This window comes from Oncorhynchus mykiss, chromosome 4 (genome assembly GCF_057628025.1).
Source record: "Oncorhynchus mykiss isolate SJ-2025 chromosome 4, ASM5762802v1, whole genome shotgun sequence".
Taxonomy (NCBI): Eukaryota; Metazoa; Chordata; class Actinopteri; order Salmoniformes; family Salmonidae; genus Oncorhynchus; species Oncorhynchus mykiss.
In genome coordinates, this window is record NC_143025.1 from 25,965,050 (window position 1) to 25,984,381 (window position 19,332).

Consider the following 19,332-nt stretch of genomic DNA (forward strand, 5'->3'; position numbering starts at 1 on the left):
TCACCTATGTTTTCCATTGGGCATCATTATTAAATGAGCATAGGCCAGGCCTGCGAATACTTTTTGCTTTCTTTTACTGCTACACTTTGTGCCAATGCACTTTCCATGGATATATCTGGCCATGCGCCAGTCAAACTCTGATGGCTGCTCTGCCAACACCGGTGTTTTTCACCGGCCTGGCCAGCTCTGCTAGATTTGTGTTAAAATAATAAAAGCTATCCCAGGCTTCTTTCTGGCATGCCCCTGAGTCTTTTTTTTGGAGCACTCTCACAGGTGCTAATGTCATTATTTTACCCATTACATACCCTCAAAGTTGTCAGTTTTCAGTGTGTTCTTCCCTTTGTTAGCTTAGAGACATCAGCAGATAGATATATTATGAAGTTAGAAACTCTGTGGCATACAGCTATTCTCAATAGGCCTACCGGCACAGAAATTCAATACTAATTGATACCCAATTGCATATTGATGCAAATTACTTCAGTAATACACTACCATATGTACAGTATTTACTTTTTTATTATCTTTATTACTTTGTTAACCTTATGACAATTTCATACAGCATTATTGATTCTCTGTTTTCATGGCTCCATCAAGAACATGATGACTATTCTGTCTATGACTCTAATTCATTGCTGAAAACTCAAACATCAGGAATTTCTTAGAAGAAAATTGAACTTGTGAGCACTTTGAAAGTATTCTTGCCAACTTCAAAAAGGTCATCATAACTTAAAATAACTGCCCAGATTCATATGAAATATGACCTATGACCTAAATTGTTTTCCTTCCAATGTTTTATTTTATTAAGTACATTCAAAAGTAGCTTTCTGTGGTGTGGGCGTACCTCAACAACAGAATGGTGTCATTAAAAGTATTCATGACTGGCCAGCACATCCTTCTCTAGACCGCTGATTGGCCAGCTCATTCTCTTTAGGGAGATGACATCTGTCCTACAGTATGAGGAAATAGCAAGCATTTTGTTTAAGATACAAGTTTGAGGTGGGGTTTTTGAAGTGTTTCTCCATTTTATGCATTATTTGGATATGAGTTAACAGAACATGAACTTTTAAAAGTGAGGTTTTTACTGGGCAGCTATTCTCCTATTACCATGCACTGCAGATTCGGTTGATTATGTAATCATGCATTCTAAACATGTGTGTATAAAGTTTATAGGAGTCGGAGAATGCACATGAAATTAAGAATTAAGCATCAGGCTGTAAGACACCACAGGGAAGCTTCTGTTTATTTGCCAGCCAGCCGAACAGATACAGCATGTTTCAAGTTGTTTAGACTCTGAAGGGAAATCTGAGTAATTTATTGTATAATACAACCAAAGCTCAATTCACTGTTTACCACCCTCCTATTACACACTTCTGTTTCACCTCAGGCCATGAGAAAATTCTACTTTAATGGAGAAATCTGCAGTGCAGTTGGCTGCTTCCAGCCAAACTCTGGCCGCTCTATTTACGGTAAATTTTTCTCTGTTACAACTGCTTTTCAGCACCATAATCCTCTTCCTTCACAGTGTTGTTCCCTGGAGCTACCTTTCCCAGCATGGGATATTGCTCAGTGGCCTTAAAGAGCTTGCCCACTATCCCGACACAGCCAATTGGACACAACCCTCTCTACTGTCACAACACACCCAATTGGACACAACCCTCTCCACATCCACATGAGCAGTGTGCTTAATGTCTTAGCCAGCCAGAATGTACACTTCCCAAACTATGAGGATGCAGCACTTCATCTTGTCTTACTTCAAGCTCAGTATGAGGAGCCGGAGGAGAAGGTTCATGTGGGGTTTACAGCTTCTAAAGCAGCCTTGTATCATCCGTTAGGAGTCTTGTATGGAGGGATATTCCCTGTTTGAAAAACATACAGAGAACGAACAATGATTCCATGACTGTGGTTTCTGTAGTAGATCAAACAGTACAGTATAATGATCATCCGACTGTGAAGAGAGAGGTCATGTTGGGGAGGTAGAGAGGAGAGGAGCTGTTGGACAGATTGTGTTGAACTACAGAATACCCCCTCTCCTCCAACAACTGTTGCTAATGAGAACCAGGGACCTCGCCAGGACCTGCTTTCGGGGCTTTAGGTGGTCAGCCCTGAATCTTTTGCACTGCTGCTGTGGTGTAAAATAAATTGTAGTCAACTGAAAGTGCCGCTAAGTTCATAGAGCCGTGGTTATGTGAAACTTCCAAAGTCATCCAACCGTTATAATAAATGTAAAGCAATTGCTCTGTGTGGTCTACCAGTTGATAATTCAGCATCATTTTGATTGAGACAGTGCCATTGCACTGTTTTGAGACAAGAATGCACTCTTAGAAAAAGGGGTTCCAAAAGGGTTCTTCGGCTGTCCCCATTCCAGGTCAGAACCTTTTTCATTCCAGGTAGAACTCTTTTGGGTTCGTAGAAAAAAAGAGGCTATCTAGAGCCTAAAAGCGTTCTTTCCCATAAGAGAAACCTTTTGAAGAACCGTTTTTGGTTCCAGGTAGAACTCTTTCCCCAGAGTGTCGGGAATCAATCAATGTCAGATTTGGATATTTGGTTACAATTAGGCTGTGGAAATGTTAGCTGAGGTGAGTGTTCATCATCATTAGTCTAGTTTGATCATCTATTAGCAGGACTTATCAGAAAATGTTGCTAGCATGTTGTGTAGCCTAGTAGTGGTAGATTATTTTTTTGCTCTTCACTCCCATAGGAGCCATGACACCATTCCTGAAAGGTTTGCTTAATAATATTAGGAATTGTAAATTACTTTTACTTTTGATACTCAAGTATGTTTTAACCCAAATACTTCTAGACTTTTACTAAAGTAGAATATTACTGGGTGACTTTTTTACGTTTACTTTAATCATTTTCTATTAAGGTATCTTTACTTTTACTCAAGTATGACAGTTGGGTACTTTTTCCACCACTGCGGGTACAGAGCTGTTCTCTACACACACACAATTAGGGCTACCACCCGATGAGTTTCCCTGAGGTTTCCTTTTCTAAGATTTTTCTGATCCAAAACACAATTGTTTACACCTTTCCCATGGGCTAATCAAGTCATTTGAACTATTTTCTTATTAGCCTTATGAACATAGGAACTACAATGGTTGAAAAGGCCATTAGGCCTACATTTTTTTCTACAACAATATAGTGAAAACTGCTAAACAGGGGAAATAAGTGATTCGCTAGAAACAATTTTTCATTGACTTACTATACTGACATTATTAACTTGTAAGCTACTTGCTGATATATGATTGTAACAGTTGACCTACTGTACATACACAATAACCTCATATGGGGTTACTGACCATAATTGCATTAATAAGAAGAAGTGTTGATTAGGCTTTTTGGCCTCGGGGAGAGTACAGCACATGGAAGAAAACATAGGAGGGGGTGTTTGGAGGGGTGATGCAGATACATTTCAATACATTTGGCAAATGATATATAATTACTCCTGTCTGTACAGAAATACATTAAATCATAAAAATACTACACCAGAGAGCAAGCAGAGTTTAGCCACAGAGGATCAATAGCTTATTAAAATAAATTGCAGTGGATTGTGTTTCATCACATCACGAGCGCATGTAGTAGGCCTACAGTCAGGAAGCCCGCAATTGGTCAGCAGGCGTAGCAAATATCAAACAACTGATTGTTGAGTTGTTAGCAGGGGGCAGCTAAAAGGCCTTTTGCAATATTTCTAAATATAATTGCGAGAATGAGTCAGTGCCACTGGAAAGTTTGTGGACTGTAATTTCCTCCTCATATTGTACAATCTGTGTCTCCACTCATTTCTTTGGCCTAGGCTATTGGTTGCTATTGGTGGCATTATTTTGATCTCAGTATGTCAATGTCAGAGTAATCTGTCATTTCAGCAATTTGCGTGGTATTAACACATATTCTCCTTCTAATGTCTCCAGTCGTAAAAAAATATATTTTGAAAAGGGATTTTTTTCTCTGACCCCTTCAAATACGATGACATTCATTTTCAGCTTTGTGAGCAATGCTGTAATGTTTGATTCGTGATACGACTCACCTCCCCAAAAACTACTAGAGTGGTTATGCCCCCTTTAAAGAAATGTCACACGAGTAATTAATCTAACATGAGCCTCGTACAGAGAAACCAACCAGAGACTAAAAGGAAATAAAACAGGAGAGTGAGAGGCCCTCTTGTAGAGGCTTCTTACTGAATAATTGATGGCCAGATGCGGGAAGTGCTGAAGAGTAAACACAGCCCAAACACACAGTTCGCTGGGATGTTCCACCAGAGGTGCATGCAGAGATCTGAAATAATGAACTATCCAGCCTTATGGATGTACTGTCGTGTACAGTACATGAGAGATACAGACTGGCAGGGGCTGGCAAAACACGTTCTAGCGTTGATAAGTCATATCTTTCACTTTCATAAGGTATCCTTGACACAGAAAAAAGCATCTCAGCTGTTGAATCTTGCCTGTTTTTTAGATTGTGTAGCATTTTTCTAGTTCTCTGACAAAAGGGATCTATGTTTGCAGTTGATCTATCGTTTTCAATACCAAAGTCAATACCGCCTTCTGTGCATTGTAATATGTGCTTTATGTAAGGTTAACCTTGAGCTCAAGGGTTGGATAAAATCTTCAAAAGCCATTGGTTTCTTTTTGCTCCATTATGTAGGGCGATAAGTAGCCTTAGCAGTTAAGAGCATTGGGCCAGTAACCAAAAGGTCTGAGATACCATCGGTCTGATATACCACACCCCTTCGTGCCTTATTGCTTAAGTATAAGTATATAGTAAGAGCCTCTTAAGCTGACAGTCCCCAAAATCAGGCACTATAATTACTTAAAAAGAGGTCTGTCTCCCCTTGTCTATAGGAGGGACGCACACTGTTTAAATGGCCCAAATGTTGATTTAGACGTTCCCAAATTTAACCAATTTGGACTATTACTAATGTCATGATACACTATGTTTGGTAAAGTAATAAAGGTTAAATATTTTGAGTAGTTGCTCCCATTATAACTACATATTGACATATTATAAAGTATGAAAAGGCTTATTATTCAACAATTATTTTTGTTTTATTTATCATACCATCATCATTTGATATGTTTATTATACTTTTAATGTGTACCAGGTCATATGGGGGGGACACTACTGCATTAATAAAATATTGCCCCCTTGCTAGATTGATGACTAAAACCATAGCGAAGTAGTGCAAAATGGCTGTCGGCTCAAATATACTGTAGAAATAGTAGTTAGTTTACAGCAGTGGCGGTCAGTGCCGTTTAAGATGAGGGAGGACATTTTATTTTTTATTTTTTCATGAGCATGGCCTTATTTCTATTACAGCATATTGGATGACTGTCATTCATATTCCATTCACCCAGTTCAATGTAACAGCGAAAGATTTTCCCTATGAGATCGCTACAATGAATGCTACAGGTTGCAATGAATGAAAGTTTACAACGTAGGTGCACACAGGTCGAGAGACAAATTTGACCGCATCTAGCTGATAGGGTGTTATCATTAGTCCAACAGTTGCAAACAAGATTTTCTATTGGACAAATTCAGGTGTTTATCCCTGTTTTGTTCCGTTTGCTTCCTCCTCTCACCTTTTTCCTTCGCTTGTGGATTTCAATGGACAACACATCAGCTGTATGTGACCAGGCAGAAAAACCTTTCCAAGCCAAACCATGTCATAACCGCTACACACACCCTTCATCGTTGTCACCATATTAGCTAAAGTAACATCATAGTCAGATTAGCTAATAGAACTAGTGCGTTAGTAAACCCGCTACAAGCATGTGGGGCGACAGGTAGCCTAGAGTTTAGAGCGTTGGGCCATCCGAAAGTTTGCTAGATCGAATCCCCAAGCTAACAAGGTAAAAATCTGTTGTTGTGCCCCTGCACAAGGCAGTTAACCCACTGTTCCTAGACCATCATTGTAAATAAGAATTTGTTCTTAACTGACTTGCCTAGTTAAATAAAAGTCAACAAAATAAATAATGAAGCAGTAACATTACAGTCAGTAAGCAGTTACACCGGAGGGCCCCGGTGGCAATAAATTAATATAACCAAAAGCTTACCCTGACTTGGAAGAGTTACAGTGTTGTGGTGGAAGGTCATAGCCAGCTAGCAAATATAGCATCCCTCTCTTTGAGCAGGGTGTTTCAGTAGGCTAAACTAGCTAGCTGCATTTGCTAGCTAAGTAAGTGAAACTGAAAGTTTCATTTTGGAAGAAATTGATTTGTTCAAAACTGTTCAACTACTGTTTGTCTCTCTTTGAGTCAACTACTCACCACATGTTCTGCACTGCAGTGCTAGCTAGCTGTAGCTTATGCTTTCAGTACTAGATTAATTCTCTGATCCTTTGATTGGGTGGACACCATGTCAGTTCATGCTGCAAGAGATCTGATAGATTGGAGGACGTCCTCCGGAAGTTGTCATAATTACTGTATAAGTCTATGGAAGGGGGTGAGAACCATGCCTCCTAGGTTTTGTATTGAAGCCAATGTACCCAGAGGAGGACGGAAGCTAGCTGTTCTCCGGCTGCACCATGGTGCTACCCTACAGAGGTTGATGAGGCTACTGTAGACCTTTTTTTAAATAGTGTGTTTTAATCAATTATTTGGTGACATTATTATCTTTACTATAGTTTTAAATAAAAAGGATAACTATATCAAAGTTTTGCAATTTTATTTTTATAAAAGTCACTGAGGAGGATGGTCCTCCCTTCCTCCTGAGAAGCCTCCACTGGTTTACAGGTAATGTATTCCTCAACACTATCTTTGTTCTCGCTGAAGTCTGGGATTCAAGCGTCTCAAGCTCCAGGCTCATTTGTAGAGTGTCAAACTGTGCAAGAGAACAGACACATTGCTTATTGAATGTAATCCCCGTAATCAAGCAGTCCAAAGGAAGATTTGTCTACTACATCATTGTCTTTCTTGTAATCTCTTGCATTCACCTGCATTATCTTTGTATTAAGTGATTATCATCCTTTGTATTTTTTTCCCAATAGGAGAAAAAAATAGAATGACTATTGGAAATCAATGAAAAGGTTCTAGAGAAAAATGGCCCAGCTACAACTTAATTCCCTTTCATTTTCTGCACTCTCATATGAAAATTCTCTCAGAAACGAACGTCAGCGTTTGCTGTTCCTTATGCGGTTATGGTAGGTACACTTACACAATAGAAATGGCAATTAGGAGGACAGAGTGGAAGAGAGGCTCTGCGAACGTAGAAAGCCGTGTGTATAGTTTTCCATTTATTCTTCTACTGCATTTAATTAAGGACCTGTCTTCTCCTTCTCTTCTTCTTTAAGCCCATACTCAGTGTGATTAGAGGAGGAGAGAGGTATTAAACAAGGGGATTGACAGAGAGGGAGAGAGAGCAAAGAGAGAGAGAAATAGAAATGGCGTGGGCATTAAGAGATGCACTGTGCTCGGAGCTGTGAATGTGTGTGCATGTGTGCTCAGACCAGAGGCAGCCTGGGAAGGGAAGGCGGGCAGGCGCTGCAGTAATGACTCTGCGGCCGCTGCCAGTGCAGCACTGCAGAGATGAAATTGCATTGGCCTTTCTGGAGGCTGAGTTAATTGGCTGATTGTGGAGCTCTCTCCCTGGCTGTAATTTATGACTCCCCCTGCTTACGTGTGTGACTGTGGAGAGTGCACTTGACCTTCTCAAATAGAAGCTGTGGTATTATTTGGGAGGTGTGCACTGGGCTTTAACACGGGGAGGGTGTGTGTTTCCTGACAATTTGTTTAATGTCAAACAGGACAACTCTTGAGACGGCTCTTTCTTTGGAAAGTTAAAAGCCTTTGCAGTTGTTGGCTAAACACACAGACAGATGGTCACTTGTGCAGAGTACCGGCTAAAGGTAGAGTCAGCGATATGACATTGATGCACAAAGTAAACAGCAATACTAAGAGCGCTGGCATGCGGGGCTAAACTTCTCTGCTGTTTTGGTCCTGTGGCGAACACGTTGTAAGAGCGTGAACCCTGTATGAGAGCTCATCATAATATCTGCAGTGCTGCTCGTGCAGCGTCATTTCGCTGACTCTACCTTTAAGAGTATCCAGAAATTCCCTCCCATATATTACAGTGTGTTAGTATAGTGTTATAGAATCTTGGAACACATGGCGGTAACCATAACTTTCCATAACATTGTCACAGTGTGATCCAATAGCTTTGCTTGCAGGATGCCAACCCTAACCCTCCCAGCTCGTGTCATTTTGATCCCACATCACTGAGCTAGCAGTTTTATGGACTGGGTCCTGTCTGGATAGTATTTCGATCATGTTAACCTCAACCCCAGACTGGACTCTTGACTGACTCTGTAGCAGGTGCTGGCTGCCTCTGCTTGCCACCCACCCTCACCAAACCTCCTCCGTTCTCCCTCCAACTCATCTCACATCTCTCCTTGGGAAATGATGCTTTGCTCCATCTCTCTCTCTGCCTCCCTCTCGCATCCTCATCCACTCCCTCTCTCTATTCTCCCTCCTTGTGTTCTACCATCTCTCTCTCCTTCAGCCTCTCTTTATCTCTCTCCTCCACCTCTTTCCCCCCATAGCTCCCTCCCTGCCTTCCACTCAACACACTGACGTCGTAGGCACACATACGGCTCCCGAGGAACAGGCAGCGAATGTCACAGCCTTTAGAAATCACCCATCTAGTCTGACTCAGAGCTGACTGTATCCCACCCAATTAACCTTTCTGTAGAGGAAGCCCTGCAAATGTGCTAGACACAGCCAACAATGATCTATTCATTTGTTTCTGTTCTCTGCCAAGACAATTTATTATGAATCAGTGGCACAATATATTTTCATATGCTGGGTCAAAGTGCTGTATGCATGTGGATCGGTGTCATTCCACATAATCTACAGTTCCAAGCCTTTTCTCTCTGAACCCATACCATCATTTAGGTTGGGGAAAGGAATAACAGTCATCTACTGTATATCAGTCGACTCAAATGTATTGTCATGATATCTTTGTTGGTGTACCTTTTTCACTGCATGAGCCTATGAGAGGTTATTTTGGAGCCCAATTGACCAGAAATATACCAAGAAATGAGTAAACACTGCTGGGGTTTTAATAAAACATGAAAGGATCACATCATCACCATTTGGTGTTTGTTCCTGTTTGAGCTAGTGTGGGCTGGGGATTGATATCTGTAGGAATGGTGCTCCTTCCTCTGAGTGTTCTACTGTGCCACATCGTGCCTAGCGGTAATGTTCAGTGATATTGCTGGGCTGTGGGGATGTTTTAATAAAACTGTCCAGTCATGTCATTACTGGTCGACTTTTTCAGTGGCTACAGTGCTAAACTCAGCAAAAGAAACATCCTCTCACTGTCAACTGTTTTTATTTTCAGCAGACTTAACGTGTAAATATTTGTATGAACATAACAAGATTCAACAACTGAGACATAAACTGAATAAGTTCCACAAACATGTGACTAACATAAATGGAATAATGTGTCCCTGAACAAAGCGGGGGTCAAAATCAAAAGTAACAGTCAGTATCTGGTGTGGCCACCAGCTGCTTTAGGTACTGCAGTGCATCTCCTCCTCGTGGACTGCACCAGATGTACCAGTTCTTTCTGTTCGATGTTACCCAACTCTTCCACCAAGGCACCTGCAAGTTCTTGGACATTTCTGGGGGGAATGGTCCTAGTCCTCACCCTCCAATTCAACAGGTCCCAGACGTGCTCAGTGGTATTGAGATCAGGGCTCTTCGCTGGCCATGGCAGAACACTGACATTCCTCTCTTGAAGGAAATCATGCACAGAACGAGCAGTATGACTGGTGGCATTGTCATGCTGGAGGGTCATGTCAGGATGAGCCTGCAGGAAGGGTACCACATGAGGGTGGAGAATGTCTTCCCTGTAACGCACAGTGTTGAGATTGCCTGCAATGACAACAAGCTCAGCCCGATGATGCTGTGTTACACCGCCCCGGACCATGACGGACCCTCCACCTCCAAATCGATCACGCTCCAGCGTACAGGCCACGGTGTAACGCTCACTCCTTCGACTATAAACGCGACTCTGACCATTACCCCCGGTGAGACAAAACCTCGACTGGTCAGTGAAGAGCACTTTTTGCCAGTCCTGTCTGGTCCAGCGAAGGTGTGTTTGTGCCCATGTTGTTGCCGGTGATGTCTGGTGAGGACCTGCCTTACAACAGGCCTACAAGCCCTCAGTCCAGCCTCTCTCAGTCTATTGCGGACATTCTGAGCACTGATGGAAGGATTGTGCGTTCCTGGTGTAACTCTGGCAGTTGTTGTTGCCAATTCGTACCTATCCTGCAGGTGGGATGTTCGGATGTACTGATCTTGTGCAGGTGTTGTAACAAGTGGTCTGCCACTGCGAGGACGGTCAGCTGTCCGTGCTGTCTCGCTGTAGCGTTGTCTTAGGCATCTCACAGTACGGACATTGCAATTTATTGCCCTGGCCACATCTGCAATCCTCATGCCTCCTTGCAGCATGCCTGAGGCACGTTCACGCAGATGAGCAGGGACCCTGGGCATCTTTATTTTGGTGTTTTTCAGAGTCAGTTGAAAGGCCTCTTTAGTGTCCTAAGTTTTCATAACTGTGACCATAATTTCCTACCGTCTGTAAGCTGTTCGTGTCTTAACGACCGTTCCACAGGTGCATGTTCATTAATTGTTTATGGTTCATTGAACAAGCATGGGAAATAGTGTTTTAAACCCTTTACAATGAAGATCTGTGAAGTGAATTTGTGAAAATCCAAATATCTTTGAAAGACAGGGTCCTGATAAAGGGACATTTATTTTTTTGCTGAGTTTATTTATTTGACATACCATAAGATAGCATAGAATTATCAGCACATGAGTTGTAAATTATGTTCTAGATGCTATTACTTTAAATGGGATGTGCTGAGGTCCTGTGGCTCCTTGCCTTTTGTGCCTGTGGTTCTGCTCTGTGTGGTTGTGATGGATGAGGCTAAGCCTCAGTGGTGTAAAGTACTTAAGTAAAAATACTTGAATTACTTGTCACGCCCTGGTCGAAGTATTTTGTGTTTTTCTTCATGTATTGGGTCAGGCCAGGGTGTGGCATGGGGTTTTTGTATTGTGGTGTGTTTTGTCTTGGGGTTTTTGGTGTGTATGTATTGGTATTGTAGCTAGTGGGGTTATCTAGCAAGGTCTATGGCTGTCTGGAGTGGTTCTCAATCAGAGGCAGGTGTTTATCGTTGTCTCTGATTGGGAACCATATTTAGGCAGCCATATTCTTTGAGTTTGTCGTGGGTGATTGTCCTTAGTGTCCTGATGTCCTTGTTCTGTGTTAGTTTACACAAGTATAGGCTGTTTCGGTTTTCGTTACGTTTATTGTTTTTGTAGTGTTTGTGCTTAGTGTGTTTTTTCATTAAACATGAATCGCAATCGACACGCTGCATTTTGGTCCGACTCTCCTTCATATACAGAAAACCGTGACATTACTACTTAAGTAGTTCGTTTACTTTCCTATTTATTTTTTTGACAACTTGTACTTTTACTTCACTGCATTCCTGAAGAAAATTATGTACTTTATACACCATACATTTTCACTGACACCCAAAAGTACATGTTACATTTTGAATGCTTAGCAGGACAGCAAAATGGTCGAATTCACACACTGATCAAGAGAACATCCCTGGTCATCCCTACCGCCTCTGATCTGGTGTACTCACTTAACACAAATGCTTTGTTTGTAAATTATGAGTGTTGGAGAGTTCCCCTGGCTATCTGTGAATTTAAAAAACAAGACAATGATACCGTCTGGTTTGCTTTATATAAGGAATTTGAAATGATTTATACTTTTTGATACTTATGTATATTTTAGCAATAACATTTAAATTTGATACTTAAGTATTTTTAAAAGCAGATACTTTTAGACTTTTACTCAAGTAGTATTCTACTGGGTGACTTTTACTTGAGTCATTTCTATTAAGGTATCTTAACTTTTACTCAAGTATAAAAATGTGGTACTTTTTCCACCACTGCTAAGCCTACAGTGAACAGGAGGCATGTTGAGACTCTTGGACGCTCCTGTAGGCGCCAGACATGGTTTCAAATCCCTGCACACACAGCCCAAATGGAAAGCTCTCATAACACATCCTAATTTAGGGATAACATAAAAATATATATTGCACCTTTTCTCATCTCCTGTGTTTTGTACAGAGATAGATGTTGAGGATAAGGGGAGTACACTGAATTCTGATAGTCTTGACAGCAGTGGAACTCATTGACCTGGTTAGTTTGGAATGGTTGGATGGGTATTAGGCTCTCACTCATAGGTCACTTTGCTGTACTCCAGGTCTCTGTTGTTTTTGCTTGGTTCAATTGGAGTAATTATTGGTTAATATTATATTCAGATGTGTGCTAATTAGAATTGTTGTTAAAGCCAACACAGATCAAGTTGTGAGACACCATTTCAACAAGGGTAAACCATTTTCCTTGTCCAAAGAGGGTACGTGAGCTGTTCTTCTATTTGAACCCCAACTCAAATATTGCAGTGAGTACAGTTACGGCCAAGTATATTAGCACCCTTGTACTTTCACCCTGGAATGCTTCAAGAATAAATGCTGGACTGGTCTGGAGTGGCCAGCGAAGAGTCCAGACCTGAATCACCTCCATAACCTATGGTGAGACCATTGAAGAATTAGAGCAGTTTGCTGCTGAAGAGTCGACCAAATTGCCAGTAGAAAGGTGCAGCAAGCTCATTTATGGCTACAAGAAACATTTGTTGGCAGTTATCTTGGGCAAAGGCTGTGCAACCAAGTATAGCTCCTGTCTTGCCCTGACCTTAGAGAGCCTTTTTATTCTATATTTTGGTTAGGTCAGGGTGTGACTAGGGTGGATACTCTAGTTTTTTTTATTTCTATGTTGGCCTGGTATGGTTCCCAATCAGAGGCAGCTGTCTATCGTTGTCTCTGATTGGGGATCATATTTAGGCAGCCTTTTCCCACCTGTTGTTTGTGGGATCTTGTTTTTGTGTAGTGCCTGTGAGCACTTCATTACTTCACGTTTCATTTGTTTCTGTGTTGTTTTGGTGATTTTCAATAATTAAAGATATGGAACTCTACGCACGCTGTGCCTTGGTCCAGTTATTTTAACAGTGATCGTGACAGCTCCAGGGTGACAATTTTGTCCATGTCATTTATTATTTTCTAAAATAAAATTGTAAACTAAGTTTACAAAAATAAATTTGGTTCAGCAATGTTGAAAATCCAATAACGCATTTTTTTTGTATTTTTTTCAATTTCAATTTATTTAAGAATAAATATGGAATTATTCAGGAACAGTGCAAGGTTGCTAATATATAATCGGCCCCCTTGCAACTATAATTATAGCATCTCCCTTACTGAGCATGATGTTGATTTGAGCAAATTTCAACAACTTACAGACAAAATGTATTAGCTTTCAGCAATATATGTTATTCGTTTTTTTTGTGCATACTTTATTTAACCGCTATTTCCATAAATGTTTTTCCTTGGACTGGGCTACCTTGAGAAGAGTCTTGTGAGGCTTGTGGGCATCATAGAGCAGAACCAACATTTCCATGTTTGTGAGAGTCTCACCTTTTCATAAATGTGTCAAATTAGTGTGTAACCCAAACTGTTCGGACGCTACAGAAGTTGGCAGATTGGACAAGTCTTGAATGGCTCTATCTTGCTATTGCTTTGATTGTATGATTTAAGCATACTGTACTGATGTTGTCATCTGTCCTTTTCTGACTTCCCATATTTCACAAGTAGGTGGGTCACTGTGAGGCTAAGTCCTTCTCTCTCAACCAGTGTCATACTGAATGTGACTTGAAGGGCTTTGGGGACGTTCCATTTGATTACAATCACTTTTTGACCATAGAAATTCCATAGAAACCTATTGAAATCAAAGAAATATAGATACTAGAAAAGACATTCCCATTTAAGTTGACATTTGACAGTGGGTGGACCGGCGGCCATCTTTGTGGGAATAATTTTAAATTTAAATTTAAATTAAATTCCATTTTGAATGGTGTACCAGCTAAATTGCAGTGGTCTGAAGGAATAGGTCTATTTTATGAATTATATTTCTATAATTGAAATGGCACCCACCGTGTATTCAAGGGGACACACTCTTTTCAGCCATTACACCAGGTGGGCGGTGCCATACGTCACTGTGGGCGTGAGTTTCAAAGTGAAAGAACTGTCCGATGCGCATCCACGTTCAACCGAGAACCCTCCTCCTGGGACCTCATTCATAACTGACATCCCTATGGTGGGTTTAAACTTTATAGTTTACAATATCACTTTCATATCAGTACATCATTTTGCTTTATTTGAACTAACGATCGCTAGCTACCAGGTGGCTGGACCAGTTTCCCCAAAAGTGAATGATGTGTAACGTCAAGTTTCTAGCCAACCAACAACGTCAATGCCAATATCAAGCCAGTCTATTAACAAGAATTTAAGCTTTCTGCCCATATAACACACGTATACTGTATGTACCTGAAAATTGGTTGTTGTTTACAACGTCGTTCTAGTCACATTATGCATATTGGCAACAACTGTCCCGTTGACGATATACCGATCCAGTAGACTTATATTTTATTCAGTAAACTTACCTGAATAAAATATATGAAACTGATCATGACTAGATTTAGTCTTATTTCACTGAGATTGGTTAGTCAACATGCAATAATATTTGTATACTGTCAATCACTGTGATTAATTATTTGCGGTCAAAAAGAGATTTTAATCAAATGGAAGGACCCTTTGCTTTAATGTAGAGCAGTTCAATAGGCCTACATAGTAGATTACTTCAGTGGTTATTTCAGTGGTGCTGTCGAATGGTGAGTCTGTTGTTGCTTTCTATATCCTCTAGTCTATCTGGCTGGTCCTGGGAGGATTTGAAACCAGTTTTTCACTTAAGGGTAGTGTTGCTGGAGAATTGTGTGGGACAATGTGTTATGACGCCCCTGTCAGAGAGAGGACAGTGTTACAAACTGTAAACGTTTGTGTACTAAGAGGACAGTTTGTATGTACTACAAGGACATTAACTGCACAAACAGGGACAAAAGGTCAGGGACCAAAACTGGAAAGCTACATATTTATGGTGGAGCTGTAATATTTTGCAAATTTCGACAATGACATTGAGCTGTCAGGGAAGATCTGGTTACATTTGCTAGTGAAATTTGATGTGGGAGGAAAGAAGGGGCATTTAAAATGTCAACACTCGACCAAGCGCGCCTATGAGAATTGGTCTTGTTGTATTTGAGTGCCTGCCTCCTTGAGTGTCTGTACAGTATATCTCTATTTAACTGAATTGTTTGTCAGTACTTGTGTCTTAGAATTTCTACACGGGGTGACATGTATTTTTGTATATGTCTATGTCCATGTGTGTGTGTGTGTGTGTGCATGGGTGATCACGTACATGAATGTGTATGCAGTGGCTCCTCTAGCCTTTTGGGAGCCCTAAGCGAGATTTGCTTTGGGCCCCCTCCCCCCACCTTGCGGGCAAAACATGTTATTTTGAAAATACATTTTTATGCAATTCTACTCATGCCATGGGGCAGAGAGAAATGTTTGCAGTTTCAAAGGTAATATCTTGCAATTGTACACATTTATGCCATGAGGTGGAGAGACACCTTTGCCATTTTAAAGGTCATATCCTGCAATTCTACACATTTTTCCATGCCTTATGATATGATATCTGAGTGAGAATGACTAACAAAATAAAATGGGCCTCCTGGAGGTCAGGGCCCCTGGGCTCATGTCCTGTGTGCTTGGTCAGTAATTTTGTGATGATTACTACAAGGTATAGATAGCTGGCTAGACTACCTTACCTAGCAATCTAGAAAATGTCAGTTGACGTTGGCTAATTGAGTGACTGTCAGTGACTGACATAACAAGGGGAAAACTGCTGATTATCTCCCAAATTTCATTGGGGGCCCTCTAGCGGCTACGGGGCCCTACGCATAGCCCGTAGTCTGCGTATAGGCAGAGGCGGCACTGTGTGTATGTTTATGTGTGGCATAACTGAAGGCATCTGTCAGAAAGCTGTCATCTTCTAGGTGCACTGTGCATGTCTGTTCTCTCCAGATGTCTGGGCTGTGATTAGATTTCTAGCATGTCAGCCTCATCACAAACAGACAGTGTGAAGCCACTTTGGGGAGATTTAATTGCATTACGGGATGAGAGAGAAAGGCATCTCCAGGGAAGGAGTAGTCACCATTACCTGCATGCCACTAGGCTTCTTACACGATACAGCTGCTCAGATGGAGTCCTCTTCAACCGCACATCTAATGGCAAATCTGTCCTTTTAAATGTCTTAAAGGTATTGAGATGCCATATGAGGGAAAAAGTCAGAAGTTTTTGATTTTGGGGTGGGTTTAACTCTTTTAAAAGCAATGTTCACTTTTAAGCATGCCCACGAAGGGTATGCAATTTTTTTCCACTTTCACCATGACAACTCAGTGCTTTAAAGCTCAAACCTGTCAAATATTATTATGCTCTTTTTCTCCCTTTCTATTTTTTATGCCTAACCCCAAAAAGGAGATTAGAGCCAGCTTTTGCGTCACAGAATTTCAGATCAGGAAAATGTCCATGCCAACTAGACTCCATTATCTGGTTCTCACTTCATTTGGACTGAATATCTTTATTTAGGTGTACGTGTGTGCATGCTCAGTCTGTAGAATGAACAACAAAATTCATACTCTGTGAATGGTCAAGTTTCCTGAAACAGTGGTTTATGCCACTGAGCAACAGCCTGTTTTAAATCACAATTTTGCTTCCATTTAGCCATTTCTGGCCTTTTATCCGAATTCGCAAGAGCCATTGGCCCTTTTGTTGCATTCTGAAAGCTTTTGATGGAGAGAACACTGTCAGCTGTAGAATAAAGCCTTTCATCTGTGTGGGCGCACACAGGGCTATTAAGGTGGCATACAGACAGGAGACATTTGCAGATGTGTGAGAAGCACATGTTTTCAAGCGGCATCTCTTGAATTGAACAATAGCACATGGTCTGACTGGTAACCATACCAACAGTAAAACCAATAGAATAACAGTAAAACCAATTGCTCCTAATGGAGTAGATTATATTATCTATATCTGACAAGGATTAGGATTTGGGAGTAACTGATTACATGTAATCTGATTACCAAAACACTAACTGTAATCAGTTACGTTACCCTCTACAATATTGTAATCAGATTACAGAAACCTTTTAAAAACAAAATGATTACTTCTTGAATTGCTTTTCAATTCAGAAAGAATGTTTGTGAAAAAATACATTATGACACCTTTCTGTTTTCTCAATGACATTCAATTCAGCATAGAAAAATTGTTCCACCTGAGTGAGTCTGACCTCAAGTCAGAGACCACTATGATAACGCTCACCAAATGCGTTTGATTAATACTTTTTTTCTTCTTGTAATGGCGTTACTGAGTTTGGGTAATAATAAAATTACGTTATTGATTAAAAAAATTGACAGGTAACTGTAATGGATTACATTTAGAAAGCAACCTACCCAACCTTGATTAGGAGTGATGCAAAGTGTATTAGATCAGAGCAATATAGATCACTGTAAATGACCTAGTGAAATGAATCAACAATGGAGCATACAGAAAGTATCAACAGGCAGCAAGAAATTAACATGGTACCAGAGGTGGGACTAAGTCACTTTTATTTGAGACACAAGCAAGTCTCAAGTCACAAGGTCTGAGGCTCAAGTCGAGTCCCAAGTAGAACGGGTCAAGACTTGAGGCAAGTCCAAGTCGTGCATTCTAAGAGCAAATCAAGTCTAGTCGAGTCAAAGGTTTTCAAGTCAAGTCTCAAGTCAAGTAAATAATAATATATACTTGTTCAACTACAAAATGTTTTCTATTTATTGATGGTACCAGACAGCCCTATTTATATTTTTTTCTACATCATATTTGGATTAGCCTATGTAATTGTAAAACTAGGGACTTTGTAGCAGTTATAAGGTTATGAAATCAGCAGAAGGCAAGTTGACATACTCAGAACGTAGATTTATTTACAGGTCTTGGTAATCCATTGGTGAAAGCGGCATATCATACAAAATATGCAAGTAGATTTACCAAATATACACAGGCAATAGCCCAAAGGAAATAGCCTCTGTATCAAGCTTAACTTGACCTATCTGAACAGAAACAGGTAGAGGGCAAGACTGTACAGCCTCCCTTGAGAAGCCCAAATTGAAACTGTCTAACAAGAGCTCGAACCAGAAGGCCTACATAATTTAAGCACTAGCCCCCCAGGACCATACAATTACCCAATTGGCAATTACAAACAATAAACTGGTTCTACAATGTAAAAGGCACTTTCAGCATCCACTATTAAATTGGTAGATTCGTCTTAATCAGACTTAATGATTGTTAATGATATTTAAACACCATGCAAACAATACTTTTCTCTCATTCAACATTCTGATTCTAAAGTGTGAAACGCAGGCCACCATACATTGAATTAAATAAACAGAACTTCTACCTCCTGAGTCTTGCGATCATTCCCGTGGCCCACTCAGAGCAGGGTAAGAAATTGTTGGTGAAATGAAAATGTATCGTAGGCCTATCAAACATGAAACAGAAACCTCTACGTGTTTCAATAAATGGTACGTGGATGGAATTATGACACGCTAGCAATTAATGTAGAATCAGATGGAATATAGATTTACTACATACAGTTGAAGTCAGAGGTTTACATACACTTATGTTGGAGTAATTTAAACTAATTTTTCAACAACTACACACATTTCTTGTTAAAACCTCTCTAGGATAGGGGGACAGTCGCGTCTCACTTGGCCAAAAGCCAGGGAAAATGCAGAGCGCCATATTCAAATAAAATAATATAAAAACCTAACTTTCATTAAATCACACATGTAAGATACTAAATTACAGCGTCACTCGTTGTGAATCCAGCCAACATGTCAGATTTTAAAAAGGCTTTTCGGCGAAAGCATAAGATGCTATTATCTGATGATAGCACAACAGTAAACAAAGAGAGTAGCAAATTTCAACCATGCAGGCGCTACACAAAACGCAGAAATAAAATATATATCATGCCTTACCTTTGACGAGATTCTTTTGTTGGCACTCCAATATGTTCCATAAACATTACAATTGGTCCTTTTGTTCGATTAATTCCGTCCATATATTTCCAAAATGATTTGGCACGTTTGATCCAGAAAAAAACAGCTTCCAATTTGCGCAAAGTCACTACAAAATAACTCAGAAGTTACCTGTAAACTTTGCCAAAACATTTCAAAATACTTTTGTAATACAACTTTAGGTATTTTTAAACGTTAATAATCAATCAAATTGAAGACGGGTCTATCTGTTTTCAATAGAGGACGAGAGGAAACTAATGCTAC

General features: G+C 40.4%; 1 protein-coding gene, 1 long non-coding RNA gene and 1 pseudogene across 8 annotated transcripts in view; 1 reads left to right on the plus strand and 2 right to left on the minus strand.

The window, feature by feature from the left end:
- The window catches only part of LOC110521588 (neuroligin-1), a 334,792-nt gene that overhangs the window by 278,003 nt on the left and 37,457 nt on the right, over window positions 1–19,332 (plus strand). The gene's annotated exons all lie outside the window — the stretch shown is intronic.
- LOC149983959 (uncharacterized) overlaps window positions 1–19,332 on the minus strand; it is a 566,613-nt gene that overhangs the window by 153,049 nt on the left and 394,232 nt on the right. The gene's annotated exons all lie outside the window — the stretch shown is intronic.
- Window positions 9,740–10,490, minus strand: LOC149983960 (uncharacterized; annotated as a pseudogene).